At 49.7% G+C, this 15,293-nt stretch overlaps 1 protein-coding gene across 1 annotated transcript in view; it reads left to right on the top strand.

The window, feature by feature from the left end:
- Positions 1 to 699: 699 nt before the first annotated feature.
- RNF152 (ring finger protein 152) overlaps positions 700 to 15,293 on the top strand; it is a 31,989-nt gene continuing 17,395 nt past the window's right edge. Inside the window, exon 1 of the mRNA XM_084281215.1 lies at positions 700 to 764. The gene's annotated coding sequence lies outside the window, so the exon portion shown is untranslated. The remainder of the gene's footprint in view (positions 765 to 15,293) is intronic.

Here is a 15,293-nt window from a genome sequence, read left to right as displayed (position 1 = left end):
CCGTCACAACAAACATATTCAGTGCGGAGCTGTGGCACCGTGCTGCTCTCACACAAGGGGCAGCTGCTTGCCCAGAACAAGGCTGGAGCCGGGGGGCTGCCCTCACAGTTTGTAGCTCGGCCTCTTCTTGCAGATAACCAGTGATAGGACTAGAGGGCATGTGCCGGGGGAGGTTCAGGTTGGAAATTTGGAGACTTGTCTTCTTAGAAAAGAGCGGTCAGGTGTTGGAAGGGCTTGCCCAGGGAGGTGGTGGAGTCACTTTTCCTGGGGGTGCCCAAGGCAAGGTTGGACCTGGTGCCTGGGGACATGGTTTAGTGGTGACAGTGGTGGTGGTGGGGCGGTCGGATTAGGTGATCCGGGATCTACCAGGATCCAACCCTACTGCTTCTGTGCCTCCCCGCGTCCCATCCCCAGCGCCTCAGCGGCCGTGCCGCCATCTGAGGAGCGGGGCCGGGGGGCGGCGCTGTGGGGGCCGGCAGCGGGCAAGGTCGGTGGGGTGGGAGCGAGCCGGGCACGGACAGAGGCGGCGGCGGGGGCCGGGCTGTGCCTTGCTGGGGCCGTGCCGGGGCCGTGCTGGGCTGGGCTGTGCCGGGCTGGGCTGGGCTGGGCTGTGCTGGGCGGGGTGGGCGCCTCGCCCCCGCCGCTCCTCCCGCTGCCGCCGCTCCGCGGGGCCGGCCGGGGCGTTTCGTAACCGGCCCCGCCGCCGGCAGGACGGGGCTGGCGGCCGCCTCCCGCCGGAGACACCCGCAGCGGCTGGGCGGCAGGTAAAGCAAATGCGCTTTTTTTTAAATTATTATTATTATTTTTAGGAAAATACAATGCGAAAAGCACGCTCGCAGCGGCTCGGAGTTTGCAGCAGCCGGGAGGGAGATGCTGCTGCTGCCGCCGCCGATGCTGCTGCTGCTGCCTTTTAGCCGGGGTCGAGCCGAGGGGATCTGCGGCTTGCGAGGGCTGGCGGCATCCCTGAGCCCGGCGCTTCGTGCCGAGGTTTCGGGGCTGTGGATGTGTCCGCACAGCCGGGTGCTCGTGGTAGGGGTGTGAGGAGAGCCAACAGGGAGAACAAAGCAAATTGGGCTCGTGGTAAGGTCCCGCCGGCTGGGCTGCGCACGCTGCGCTTCCCCTGGTCGCGTTTCCTCAGATTGCATCTGAGCTTCTTGTTAATTGCACGAAAGGTGACATGTAAAAGTAACGCTGGCTTATGGGATCGGGACAATTTGGGACCATCGGTGTCACCGGTGTATCGTCAGCACGGGGCTCTGCAGAAAATTTCCCTCCGTGCACATGCTTTTGTTGGCAGTAGAGCTAAAAAGCCGAAATCGCTGGTTCAAACCTGTAACGTCGGTCGGAGGTTTCGGACAGCCTGCCAGGTATGCAAAGACAAATGGAAAAAAAAAAAAAAAAAAGAAAATGTTTGTTTTTCTGCTGCTTGTTTTGGGGGGAGCGGGGGGAAGTTGCGTGGGGAACACCCGATGGAAGTTTTGTGCACATCGCAAAGTCTCCTCGGAAGCGGTGGCGGTGATGACGAGATTACACCCAGATCAGAAATGCCAGCAGGACAGGAGGTGTTATTTCGGCCTTAATTAATGCCTTTAAATTACACGTGTACAGGCACTGACTGGGGATGAGCCGCTCGCCCAGGGATGCGCTCTGGCTCAGCAGAGCGTGCAGGGAGCTGGCAGGTAGCTGCTGCTGGGCGCTCGTCTCCCTTCCCCGACTGACTCACCCGGGCCTCCAGCCGTGCCAAAATCCCAGGGTATGTTCCTCTACCTGATTCTGGCTCCGCTTCAGGGCTCTCACTTTGACCCTTTGGTGAAGCGGAGCAGGATCTCCAGCAGCCACAGCCTGACGGAGGCTTCAGCGTGGTTTTACCTCTAGTCCCGGTGAAATTTAGGGGTATGCATAAGCAAGCTGGCGTGCAAGGGTTTTAAGCTCAGGACTGCCTACTGTAAGCTTTCCGGGGTGTGAATGCACATCTTTTTTATTGCATGGTGCTCAGAACAAATGCCATACTGTGTTTGGGTTCGGTACAGAGGAGCTGACCTTGCTTGGGACCGATACCTACAAAGTAGGAGCCGTGGCGCTCCTCTGCTGGAGTTTTATGGGGGATTAGTTGCACTGGAGATCTGAGGTCCTTCAGAAAGCTAGTGAGGCTTATACTTTTAAATGCACAAACCACCTTTTCGAGCAGAATTAAGTTTTCCAAGGCAGTGAAATATTTTTCAGACCATGACCCCAGTCAGTTGATGGTGCCTGGAGGATGCAGGTCTGCAGGGATGCATGTGACGTTGATGTGACTCTACCAAAGACCCAGTGATCTGTGTTTCTGCCCATACAGCCATTGACTTTGGGGCCTGGTGCGGGGCCCCAGCCTTTTAAAAGGGTGATCTTACACTGCCACCTGTATTTATTTGTCAGTCAGCCCTGCAGCCCTTCTCAGCACCAAGTAGCAGTTACTCAGGCACGAAGTTCTGCTGGCTGGAGCGTGGTTGTTCAGCTGAGGAAACGGTGTGCAATCTGAGTAAAAGGTTGTGGATTTGGGGCATGAGCTCTCTTTTTTTGTGTGTGTGTGTGGAGAATGTGGGAAACGGATTTCCAAAGCCTGGGATCCTGGCATGCCTCACATTCCCTCCTGTTCTTAGGCTTTGCCTCTGTCCGGTGGGTGGGCTGGGGGCCGGGCTTCCCTCCCCTTCACAGCACCCAGAGCTTCTGGAGAAATTCCACAGCTGTTTTGGGGTCTGTCCAGAGCTGCCTCCTTGCTGTGCTGGTGCTGTTTCCTCCACAAATAGGTTTGCTGCTGCTGTGCTGGGCTCTGCGAGCTCAGGTCTTCTTCTTCCAGCCCTGCCAAGGCATTTCGCCCCCTTCAGGTGCAAGCGACCTGGCCTGGCCACCCCTTCCTTCTGGCGGCAGGAATTGCCCCTGCAGAGCAACCTGCGCTTTCTCTGGTAGGTTTTAAAGCAGAGTGGCTCTCCTGCCAAAAGCAGAGGACGGCGACACTGCCACCCAGACAGACGTTTTCGTGGTGGAGCCTGCACAGTGCCTGTGAGCTGGGGAGAGCTGGAGTGGTCAGAGTGCTGCGAGCGCTGGCTGGCTGAATCTGCAGGACCCGGCAGCTCCGCGGCTGAGGGCGGGGAAGGAGGCGAGCGCCGCTCGCTTCCTTAGGAGCAGCAGCATGCAAAGGTTGTGACAGGAGCTGCCAGCGCCTGCTAGACGAAGCAGGGATACTACTTGAAAGAAAGGGAGGCGGGGTGTGTGTGTGTGTGTGTGTTTACAAACAGGAGCGTACAAAGACAAATAGAGTCTTATTTTTTGCAAGCGCAAAGCCTACGCAGTGAGTGTGCCATCAGACACACTGCCTCTTGCCAGCTAATGTCGTCTGCAAATAAAACAAGTTGGGTTGTTGCTGTTGCAGCTGCTTTCCCTCATGAAGCAGGGTGAGCCAGACGCGTCCAACTCTGGGAAACGGGCTGGCAAGTTGCCTGAAGACTGAGGTGCACAGGGTAATTTACTTTAAAAAAAAAACAACACAAAGCACAATATAACAATTATCCTCCAGGATGAGCACGTACAACCGTAGTGTCTGCTTGCAGTTGTGTTTTCTGTGACACACTCTCCGAAGTTGCGTGTTGGCTGCACTCACCAGCAAACGCAGCCCGGAGGTGATCGGCTCCTTCCCTGACCTGCAGTTAGCAGCAAGAGTCGCGCTTAAACCAGTTTTAATGCGGGAGGGAGGAGGGATCCAGCAGCTTGGCCGGGTTATTTGGGATCCAGGCCTGGGGAGCTTTCGTTCTGACCTTGGGCAAGGCGCATCAGCTGCTGTGTCCCCTGCTTTTCAGGCCCGATCTGTTACGATTCATTTCAGCGCCACTGATTGATGGATAGCAGTCCTGGTTTCCTCATCTGAAGCAACCCCAAAATCCCCGAATGTTTGTGCGTGAAATCGAAGTTCAAGTCTGCAATCTCCCTCTCTCCTCCCTGCTCTTCACCTCTGCCAGAGGTGGAAGCAGAGGAATCATTCACAGCCATCTGCTGGAGGCATCCGTCACGCTGGGAGCAGCCTGCTAGCTGTTCCGCGCCTTATTAATGATGAGAAGATATAAACACATGAGCTCATAATTATGTTGCGTTTTGAATTACTTACAAAATAATGACACGAGGAGAACAATGAGGTTACAAAACCCAGCGGACAAAGGCAAGGAAATGCCAGGACTAACGTTGCACGGCTCCCCTTCGCATCTGCATGATGATACAATCTCTCATTCTACCGTTGCGTCATTTTTTCCCTTATACATTTTTTTTTCCCCCCTCTTTTTCGGTAATTACTGCATAATTCATTTCCTCTCCCCCGTTTACTTTCGGCACCTCTTTTACACCCCACCCAAAGCTCGAGCCGAGCCGTGCTGGTAATTCCTTCCCGGGGGGCTTCACGGGCGGGGAAGCTCTTGCGACACCTCGGATGCTGGCACCGTGCGTGTCTTCAGGAAGGGAGGCAAAGAGCAAATCGTCCAGATTCATCCAGAGGGTTTAGACCTTGAGGCTGCAGCATTAATTTCTAACCCGTGAGCTAACAGCCTGCGCCGGCTGGCTCTGGGTGCTGGTAGTCCCCTGAGCGGGACGAACACCGTGCTGGGGACACCCCCAGATCCCACCTGAGGATGGGGTGGGCAGAGCTCTGCTGCCTCCTCGCTCATCTGGGGGGTTTCATCTTCCTTACTTCTCACCCAGAGCTGTTGTGGCCATCTTCTGAGCTCAGGCAGTGGGTAGGTGGCTGCTTTAGGCCAGCTCAGTGAAGTGGCTTTATATCCAAAGAACATGCTGCCTTCTGCTCTGTTTCTGTGTATGGGGCTTACCTGATGCCATATAACTTATTCTACAGTGAAGCCTAGGTGAATATGCTGCTTTATGGGGCTGAATATGAGACTTAAATCGCATCAGTTTGTGGAAAAGTGAGGAAGACTGGCCAGTGACTTTCTTTTTGTTAGTTTTCTGAGATTAGGCTCCAGAGGCTGGGATTCCAGCTGAAGCACAAGTTGGTGCAAACTCAGGCACTTCCCGGAGGAGACGTGTGTGGTCCCAGCAAGCAGTGAGGTGCTCTTCAGCCCGTGTTTCGTTCTTCCGGCCGGTTTGCAGTCAGTGTCTTCTCAGAGCTTCCATCAGAGGGGAGGGAAGGTTGGTAGTAGCCTCATGCTGCGCTAACAGAGGCAGATCTTGAGGCACTGTAGCTCCCTGGGGACAGAGGCCGCTGCTTTGCGGGGTGGCCCCGTGCTGGATGAGCTTTGAGGGCTTTGCTCTCCCCCTCCGGCTCTGCCTCCCCCTCTCCTCTTCCTCACAGCATCTACGGTTGGTTGGATGCTGAGAGGCACGGACAGGGCTCTGAGAAAGCTGGCTCAGCAGAAGAGGTGGAGAGCCAGCTGATGCCAGTATTAATATTCTTTCAGAATTGATGGATGAGACGATTATAAAATTGCAGAGGGAAGTGAAACTTAAAAGGAATCCACGTTTTAATTGCAGTCTGGGCTTTTTTCAGCAGCCAGCTCCTAAGGTGCAGGGCAGACCAGGCGTTTTTTGGGCGAGGATGTTACCGTAGAGTGGACAATACACTGTTTAAAAGAAAAAAAAGCCTGTGCCAGTCTGGTTTCCTCAGTCTGGTGCTCTGTTTTCAGTTGCACTGAAGAACAACGAGCCCAGTTTTGGGCACAATGGATGTGGCTGAGCGGGGGGCACGAGGCAGCCAGCTACTGATGACTGCCAGCTTGAAAACACAGCCCAGATGTTTGTGTGCTGCGTGAGGTTTTCTCACGGACAGGAGGTTTGCTGGAGCGTGCTTCATCTAGAGTTGGGCCAAAACGCTCTCCATCCAATTCTGGTTTCCTCTGGGATTGAAAACTCTGCAGAATTTCCTCAACCCCAAGGCAATTTGCCCTAATTGCGCTTATTTGGAAAAGCACCTGCGTAGGTGAGTTAGTTAGGATGAGGAAGCATCAGCCTTTTTTTTCCTCATCTCCTCCTTTCTTCCAAGTCAGAAGCTGGGAGAAGGAGGCACCTTTCAAGAAGCGAAGAAAGCCGTCGTGTGGATGTGGCTTCAAAGCACTGTAAGAAAGGGTCAGACCGTGGCACGTGTCCCACTTTGCAGGTGGGTACAGCTCATGGGGGGGCCCCAGGCTGCCCTCACCTCGCTCTGGTCTCCATATCCAGCCCTTCCCTGCCCGGCTGGGGACAGACAGGCTCGTGACCTGTGCTGGTGGCCGGGGAATGGGTGGCCTGGGCTCCAGTACGAGTCCTCTGGGACTTGTGCACGCAGGGCTGTGCGATCTGAGGGCACGCTGGTTAAGCCTGAGAGATGCCCGATGAGAGGCCGAGATGGTTATTTGCATTAGCGAGGAGGTGATTAGTAGACGGTGTTCGTGGCTCTCATCAGAGACCTCTGAACGTCTCAGAAGTGATGGTGAGCTGCCTTTGCAGAGAAACATCTTCATTTTTACAGGTGAAATCAAAGGGCCGAGCCCTGTGGTCTGAAAGCTGTTTGTTCCCAGCCTTTGACACGTATTCACCTGGCTGAATTGCTTCAAATGTAAAAGGCCTTTTCCAAACCAGGAAGCTTGCACAAAAACGTATTTTGCCCATTCTTTCATTTAAAAAAGCAAAATGCGAAAAGACAACTCTCGTCTGCTCCCTTCTCTCGCCCGCTTTCTTCTGTTTCTCTTAGTGGCAAAACAAGGAAAGTAAAAAGGTTGAAGGGAAAGCTTTGTGTGTATGCTCACACATGTATGTACAGAGGATAAACTAAAATGAATTTAAATTTTTAACTTAGCAAAAAAAAGCCAGTGAAAATCAGTGGTTTATGAAAAATTACTGTTACGGAAAAAATGGTTTTAGTAGCAACTTGCAGAGCCTTGCAAGCTCTGGAGTCACCGGTGTGATGTGCTACATGCTCTTGAGATGCGGCAGCTTCTCCCTCGCACAAATCACATCAGGCAGGGTAACACGCAGATCCACTTTATGTCAGCGGATGCAGTGGAGGGAGTGCTGAGAAACACATGCAGGCATCTTAGGTGAGTGAAACTATCTTCAAATGCTTCAGTAATGTCAAATGTGACCGAAATAGTGAGCTTCTGTGTTAAATAAATGCACGTCTTCTGAGGGAGAAGCCCGTAACAGTACTTAGAAAAGCTCAAAAGCTGTCGGGAGGTTGTGGGTTAAGTGTCTTTACAACCATGTTGTCATTTTATTTTCTGTTCTTGCCACTGATGTGCAGGCAAGAAGAAATAAAAGTGGGAGGAGGCTGGGGAGAGAAGGGCACAGTTGCTTTGGTTGGGTTTTTGTTTGTTTTACTTCTTCAGTGCATCCATCTTTACATCTGGTTCCTGGCAGTGTTTTACGACCTCCTCTGAGCAGGAGGCTGCTGATGAAAGTGATCCAAAAGAGCGAATCCCATCGGTGCTCTCTGTGCAGAGCCTCACGAGCAGGCAGAAACCTACTTCCGGCGCTGGCCTTATTAAAACACGTTTCTGAAGTTATTGAGGACCAGCTTCATCTGAAAAGAGTACTGTGAATTGGCGGGAGCACACCTGGGAAACACGTCAGGATGTATGTGCTCAGGCTCTCTGGAGCTTGAGAAATATTCCTGAAGTGAAAACTGGGAGTCATCTAGGCACTAGCTGAGGAAGAAAACAGTGTAAGCCACTCGAGGACTGAAAAGAATGAGCAGAATAAAATACAAGTTGCAGTTCTATAGTGCCATGTAAAAGAAAACCGCTAAACACGTTTCCTTGGTAAGCAAACAAATGCTTGAGTGGTACTGTATTACTTGTTCAGCTCCTGCTCTGAGATTGCTGGCACCTTTTGCAACCAGCAAGCTGAAATAAAGCTTTGTCGGAGTAGCAATTTCGGGAGATTGCTTGGAATCTCAAACTGCTTGTTTAGGTTTCTTTGATTTATCGGGTGATGTATTTGGGGCCTGGTAGTTTGTTTCAGGAGTACATAATGTAAATAAATTTGATTAGCGCCTACGCTTTCCGTCAGTCTTTTGGCTGCGCTTTCTAGCTCGTTAAAGCGCAGAACTCCAGGTATTGGCAAAATCTCTCCCCGTGAAAAGCTGGTGCAAAATAATTGATCTGCAGCCGAGGGAGCGGCCGGCGGGTGTGCTGCACTGCCCAAAACCGTGTGCCACTCCCTGTGAGGATGCGCACGTGTGGTCGAGCCTTCCCCGCATCGTGGCTCAAATCCCTGTTTCAGTGAGCCTCGGCTGCAGCTCTATGGCCCGCTTACAGATCTCACAGCAGCAACAGAAGGCAAACGTAGCACCAGCCTGCCCTTATTGCTGAGGAGAGGGTGCTCGGCCTCTGGGAGGCACCTGCACCTGCCTTGCAACCCCTGCTCTCCCCAGGAAGGCTGCTGCAAGTCAGGAGAGAGCCAGGAGAAGCAGGGTCTTGCAGCCCACGTGTCGTTGGCTTCCTGAGTCTGGGGAGCGCAGTGGATGTTTGGAAGCAATGAAAACAGATGGCCATGTGGCCAGTACAAGAAATGATTAACTCCACTGCATTTATTTTTATAGTGAAATTGCATCTTCACATCTCCACGAGGGATACTTTATCAGGGTACGAACCCAGCAAAGCGTTTGTTTCTGTGGACATAGCAATTTTGGCACAGATGTGGTGAAATTAGCTAATCTCTCGATGCAGACACAGTGAGCTGCTAAAGCTGCAATTTTGCAAGTACGACTGCATCCTCTCCGAGGAAACTTGGCGATGCGGCTGTGGTGCTCTGAGGTCGGATTTCTCCACGCTTCGGATTGACGGGGTAAGGTACGTTGAATGGGCACAGATTTAGCAAAATCAAGTCGTGGTGATTTTAGAGCAAAGCGTGGGATTAATAACCGAGAAGATAGAGCATTATTGGATGGAAATTTGATTTCACTTTTTAGTGGCTCAGGAATGTGAGCATTTAAGATTTGAGTCATGCTTTTAACGGTGTTTTAACAGGACTTTCAAAGTTGTGGGTACACTTCATTGCGTTCAAATTAAAATGCATGTAAAAGCTTGCGAGTACCAAGTGTTTGTGCTCGTGAATTGGACAGTTTGTTGCGTGGCCCACCCGCATTTTGTGTGTGCAGGCGAAATAATCTGCATTAGCAGTGGGGCATTCTGAGTGTGTGCAGATTATGTTACAGCTAATCTGCGTCCAGGCAAAGCAACTGGGAAAAGCAGCTGTAGGGGGCCACTGAGGTAAGGCTGGATACCTGCTGGGGGCCACCAGGCTGTGTCTCGCCTTAAAATCAGAACAGGGGTGATGAGACAAGAGCAAAGAGGTTGGGGTTTACCCAGTTGTTGCAGCCAGACCCAGTTGTTCGGTCAGGGCAGAGCACTGTTTTGACAGAGAACCAGGCAGGGCTCTGTTTCAACTGGTTTCCACAATGACTCAGTGTAAGAACTGGCAATGAGGTCATGCGGTGTTGTTTTTTTTTTTTTTTTTTTTTTTTTTTTTAAGGACCTGTTGTACTAATTAGGTTATGTTATGTGGCTTAGTATTAGTTAAGTGTGCCCAGGGTTACTGGTAGGAGTTCAACCTTTCATTTTCTGCTGGAAGCGACTTCCCTTCAACCTTCAGAGATGTACAGCAGTTGTCATTAAGGACTCGAACATATTAATCCCCAAAGCACTGTTTAAATTACGAGGGAAAGGGGGGGAAGGAAACTGCAGCAAGTGGTAGGGGCGTTATTGCATTGAGCAGTTGCGAGTGTCACAGAGAGAAGACGTGTCAATGTGCAGCAAATACTTGCATCGAGTCTGTTCATCCGCACGTAATATGTATATATAAATTAGTGGCAGCAGTGATTACGTATAATGGCATATTATGTAATTGTTTGAACAAGGCAACAAAGAAGGTAAGGCTTCCAGACTATTGCTTTTGCTCATAACAAACATCAAGTCCTCCCTCTCCACCTCCAGGCACTCCAAACTTTGCTCACACCTTATCTGCGTTTGCCTTTGTTTCCTGCTCGTTCCCTGTCCCCATCCACCGCGTTTCCTCTTGTTCCTGCCCTGGCCTCCAGCTCCTGTAGGGAGCTCAGTGTTTTTTTTTTTTATTTTCGCTACTTTCTGCATCCTATCTGCACCGTCCCTAATCTACAGCAACACAGTCCTTCCCTATCACATGTAAATCAGGCTGATTCTTAGCTTCGCCTAAATTTCTGTAGCAGATGTAAGTTAGAAAATAACTTCTTTTTTTTTTTTTTTTTTTTAACATCCTTGTCCAGTGTTAGCTTCCAGATACTGTGAAGGGTGGGTGGAGACCTTACAAACGGAGTAACGCTACAAGGAAACTCAGTGCAAACCTTGCCATGGCTGAAAAAAAAATCTTCATCTCTCCACCTGTAATTCCAGGGGTGTGATTTTGTCAGGGTTCAGACTCCGTGTTTTATTTCCTAGAAAGTCTGTGGCTGCTAAGAAAGGCCTTCGTCTCTCACGTGCTGTTGTCTGGAGTCCAGAGGCAAAATCCAGAAAGAGCACCTCCATCATCACTGAGCCACTGGCTGGGTACGGCATGGGCACAGCTCCTTCCCTGTGAGCAGTGCCTGGTGTTGGCACAGCCAGAGCTGAACTTACGCTGCCTGAATGCCAGCACAGCTAGCTTGTTATTCTTTGGGACTCTTCAGCCTTCCCAGCCCAGGCAAACACGATTTCATTCCCTTTCTCCAAAGGCTGTTCCTACTCGTTGCTTTTTTTTTTCCCCCCCAGGTCTAACAACTCTCGGTGGCACCTCCAATAATGTTTCCTTGCCGTGCAAAAGGAGAAAAGCACTTTGTCAGCAGCCTACTTCAGGCAGAGAAATTCATATCTGTGAGACGCATATGTACAGAACAGCAATTACTCAGACCATCAATATTTATACAGCAGATAATAGTCATCACGGACAAGATGAATATTGTCACAACAGCAGTAGTTGCTGGGGGGGTGAGGGGTGGAAACATAATTGTTAGGTTTCTTTAAGCAGGATAGTTATTTAACTTTCAACTGACTGCTGAAAACAGCTTCGAGTCTGGATCAAATACTCGGTAGGACTTCAGCTCCTTCTGGAGGTGGAAATGTCCCTCCTGTCTGCCCCTGTGTCACTCAGGGAGCACCCTCCGGGAGGCCGGCCTTTATGGACAGCTTCTGCTGAAGGCAGTGCTGCTGCCAGTAGCTGAACAAGGACTAGTTAAAGAAGCAAACCAAAAACACAGAAGTCTGCAGCTTGTTTTGTAAAGGTTTTAGTTATGTCCGCTGCAGACAGACACGTGTTTGGGGACGAGGTGGAGGTACCTGTCCGTAGGGCGGGCCCTCTCCCAGGCCTACCCACAGCTGTGGCAGGGCCAACCCGTCCTGTCACCATGCCAGGCCTGGAGGCCAAGTGAGTCCCCATCCCAGCTCCTCTCGCTGCCGGGCAGAGGGAAGGCCGAGGTGGTGGCTTTCCCGTTGGCATGGCACGAGCAGCTCCTGCCACCCGCCCTCCTTGGCCTCCCTGTGGTGGCATGGCTGTTCGGGAGAGTCATGTCCACTGGCAGGAGGATCTGCTAGGTTGCCCCGCTTTCAAAATCGTGGAGTCAAAAATTATCACGTGTGCATTGTTCGCTGTATGTGATTTATGTGCTGACTTTTTTCTTCTGCTTTTGAAATACAAAAAGCATTTCAAGCACTTGAACACCCTCGGCTTCTTTCAGCTGACTGTAGGGTGCAGTACTTGGTGCTCCAAACTGAGCCCTGTTGGGCTGGTTCTCATTCATAACGTGAATCACACAGCTTCAAGTTTTTGAGAAGCCACAGAATCACAGAATGGCTGAGGTTGGCAGGGACCTCCAGAGATCACCTAGTCCAACACGCCTGCTGAGCAGGATCACCCAGAGCACGTTGTGCAGGATGGCATCCAGGCGGGTTTTGGATATCTCCAGAGAAGGAGACTCCACAATCTCTCTGTGCAACCTGTCCCAGTGCTCTGTTACCCTCACAGTAAAGAAATGCCCTCTAATTTTCAGCAGGAACCTCCTGTGCTTCAGTTTGTGCCTGTTGCCTCTTGTCCTGTCACTGGGCACAACTGAAAAGAGACGGGCTCTGTCCTCTTGACACCCTCCCCTCAGATATGTATACACCTTGATGAGGTTTCCCCTTCCCCATCTCCAGAAGATGCTGAACTGCTCTTTTTCACTCTTTCCCAGTTAGGTACCTTCCCAGATGCAAGCAATGGAAGAGAGAGCAGTTGCTCTCTGGGCGAGGTGTGGTGCTCACCCACAGGAAGGCAGGGCTGTGCTCCTACCCCTGGCAGCATTTGGTCACGGTTCTTTTTCTCTGTAGGTAAAGGCATTAGGCTGCCTGGGTTCCAGCCCTTCTCCAAATGAATTTTTAATATAAAATAATTAAACATTCATTGGAACAGGGACAGGAACCCAGATCTCTCTCTTCCCCTCACACTCACTTTTCCTTTTTGACCTGAATATTGAATTATGCACTTCAAAGTAGAATGGGTTCAGCAGGAGGCATTGGCAGAGCTCTGCTGAGCTGCTGAAATTGCCGGTACTTAACATTCATCTGGGAGAAGAGTATTATTATTTTGTCAGGCTCATCCGTGGTGAATGAAAGTTTCCTTCTGTGATGAGTATACCCAGGTTCTTGCGTGGGTTCGCTGAATCTGCCTGTGGCACGTGGCTTGGGGAAATCCTGGCTCTGTTGCACGAAGATTAACTTGGACTGGGTAAATATTTGATGCTAAATTTAGGCCAGCTTAGATTTTCCTGGTGCAGGTAAAGCAGACGTCCGGTAATGGCAGTATTAATACTTCAGATGCTATTTCCCAGTGTATGACTCTTATTTGAGTGCTTGCTGAATTACAGATCACGGACCCAGTATTGTAACTATGCGTCTGTAAGCTTTTATTTATTCTCCCCTATTTTTTTATTTAATTGTGTTTTTTAACTGATGGAGGTGTAACATGGCTGTTAAGACTATTGCAGGGATTGTCAGAAAGGAGTTGGTCCAAATGTATTTTTTGCTTGTATTCTTGTTGTTGTTCTGTCTGAGGTTCTGCCTTGGGTAAGTCAAGTACTGGCCACCTCTCTTGGAGATATTGCTGCAGTTCATAAAACAATCCCTTTAGGTGGGTGAGCCAGTCCTGTATCAGCCCCATGCTGGTCACTGACTGCTCAGTCAGTGGTACTAAAGCTCAGAATAGCTTCTTTCTTTTTCTTCCTCTCTCTCTCTCTTTTTTTTTTTTTTTTTTCCTTTTTTTCTTTTTTCCCAGGAGTGAGGAGGAGAACAATGGACCATTGAAGAGAGCAGGTAGTCGACACTGCTGATGCTTCAGATTATTGAACTGTGTTGAAATAATGAGGTTTCTCATCAGGCTGGGTTGCCGGTACCTAATTCTCTGAACCTTTCTTTCATTGTAGTAAGTTGCATTGGGATTTGGAGATGATGAAAGGGACCACTTCTCTGTGTTTAATGAGGAACTGCGTTTTGGCCTTGTATCCTTGCTAAGCCCTGACCCATTTATACTCTAACTCCAGGATGAGATTTTAGCGGTGCAAGGAAATGGGGTGCTTGCAGAATCCAGAAGCCACAATCCCCTCTTAATTTTGTTTCACTTCAGTGTCAGGCACTGGGGCACCTCTCAGGCTGGTGCAACCTAGCTAAAACCTTTTTTTTTTTTTTTTTTTTTTTTTGGGTGAATAGGGATTTAAAGGTCCCGTCCTGTGTAGAAGCATTCTTTTAAATGAAAAATGGTAAGAGTTGTATGACAAAAGGTGGAGTTAAGGATGTGATGGTATGTAGCCTCAAGGATGTTCCTGGAGCAGGAAAACCCCTCCTCCTCAGCTTCTGAGCAGCAAAAGGGTGAAGCTCTTTGCCTCTTCCATTAGCTTTACAACTAGTTTGGAGATTTCATCCTGTGTTGCTTTCCGGAAATCTTTACTGCATCCAAATTTTGTCCAAAAGTTCATTGGTTTATTTTATGGGGAGGGAAAAGAAACAAATCTCCTTGAACTGAAAAATCAGACTGAACACTTAGGGTTAGGAATGCTAGCACCATCTCCCACGGGGAAGTAATTGGCATGCTTTGTCTTCCCGTTCTTCCCTCTGGGCTTGACTTTGTGGCTGACTTGCATCTCTTCTGTTCACACTGAGTCGCCCATTGTGACTGTGGCAGGTATCATCTAGCAAGGAAATCCACTCTGTGTTGCTGAATGGGGTCGTGGGTTATCCCGTATGTAAAGACCTTGAGCTGTTACGGGCAGTGTTTCACAGATCTAAAAATGGGTTGCCAAATTTCTACCGTTTAGTGAAGAGACAGCGTGCCCCTTTGTACAGGTAACATAGCTGTTCATTTCACTTCCTTCACGAGGCATTCATTTGAAAATCCGCCTTTCCACTGGTACTCACTGTTGACTGATCTTGCTTTAAATCAGAATCTTGTCATAATTTTCAAGAGTACAATACCATTTTTAGGGGCTTGCCTTGCAATAACAAATGTGATACTAGGATACGGGAATTTCTTTTAAGGTCAGCGTAGAGCAAGTAGTGATTTGATTTACCCGAAGAGACTCCTGCTGGTCTGGCATAAATGTTTCTGTGTGTGCAATTGAATGAGACTGGCAGAGGGAATGGGCATAAAATATACTCCAGGCTAGAGATTTTGCTTTTAACAAGGTAGATTACCTACCCAAATAGAAGTCAACAGAAATATCGGGGTTGCATCAATTGCAGCCCACTGATTAAATAGTCTATTAATCAGAGTAGGCAGCGTGGCAGTATATGAAGTTTCAGGGTCTCAAGAAGGTAAAAGCTGGGCAGTAATAGCCAATTGGTAAGAAATTAGTGAAGAAGCGCTGCTCCCAAACTTGCCTTTGGTAAGCAGCCAGCTGTTTTTACAAGGACACTTACTGCTGTTATGGTTGGCCTATTAGAAACTCCCCTTCAGAAAGATGACCCTCTAGGAAGGCTTCAGGGGTACAGAAACTCAGTCTTTTCGTTCTTGCAATTTCACAGTGACTTCTGTCTTTCAGCTTACGACCTCTTGGAAGCTGCCACTCTCTCTCTGTCTGTGTGACATCCGCAGAAAACACAAGCAATAGCATTTAAAGAGAATTTTAATACAGATAAGGAAATCTAGGGCATGTCGGGATGGTTTTGAGGTGGTCTTAAAAATTCCAGTGGTTGCCTCTTTTGAAAGCTTTTACTGAATATTTTGAGATTTACCCTCCTTGTTCTTTATCTTTGAGACTTTCTTCTCAAACAGAGCCAGTCACATGCGTTGTATTTGCTGCAAGTGGG

This window comes from Netta rufina (genome assembly GCF_964035555.1).
Source record: "Netta rufina genome assembly, chromosome: 2".
Classification (NCBI taxonomy): Eukaryota; Metazoa; Chordata; class Aves; order Anseriformes; family Anatidae; genus Netta; species Netta rufina.
This window is presented reverse-complemented; position numbering and strand designations above follow the sequence as displayed.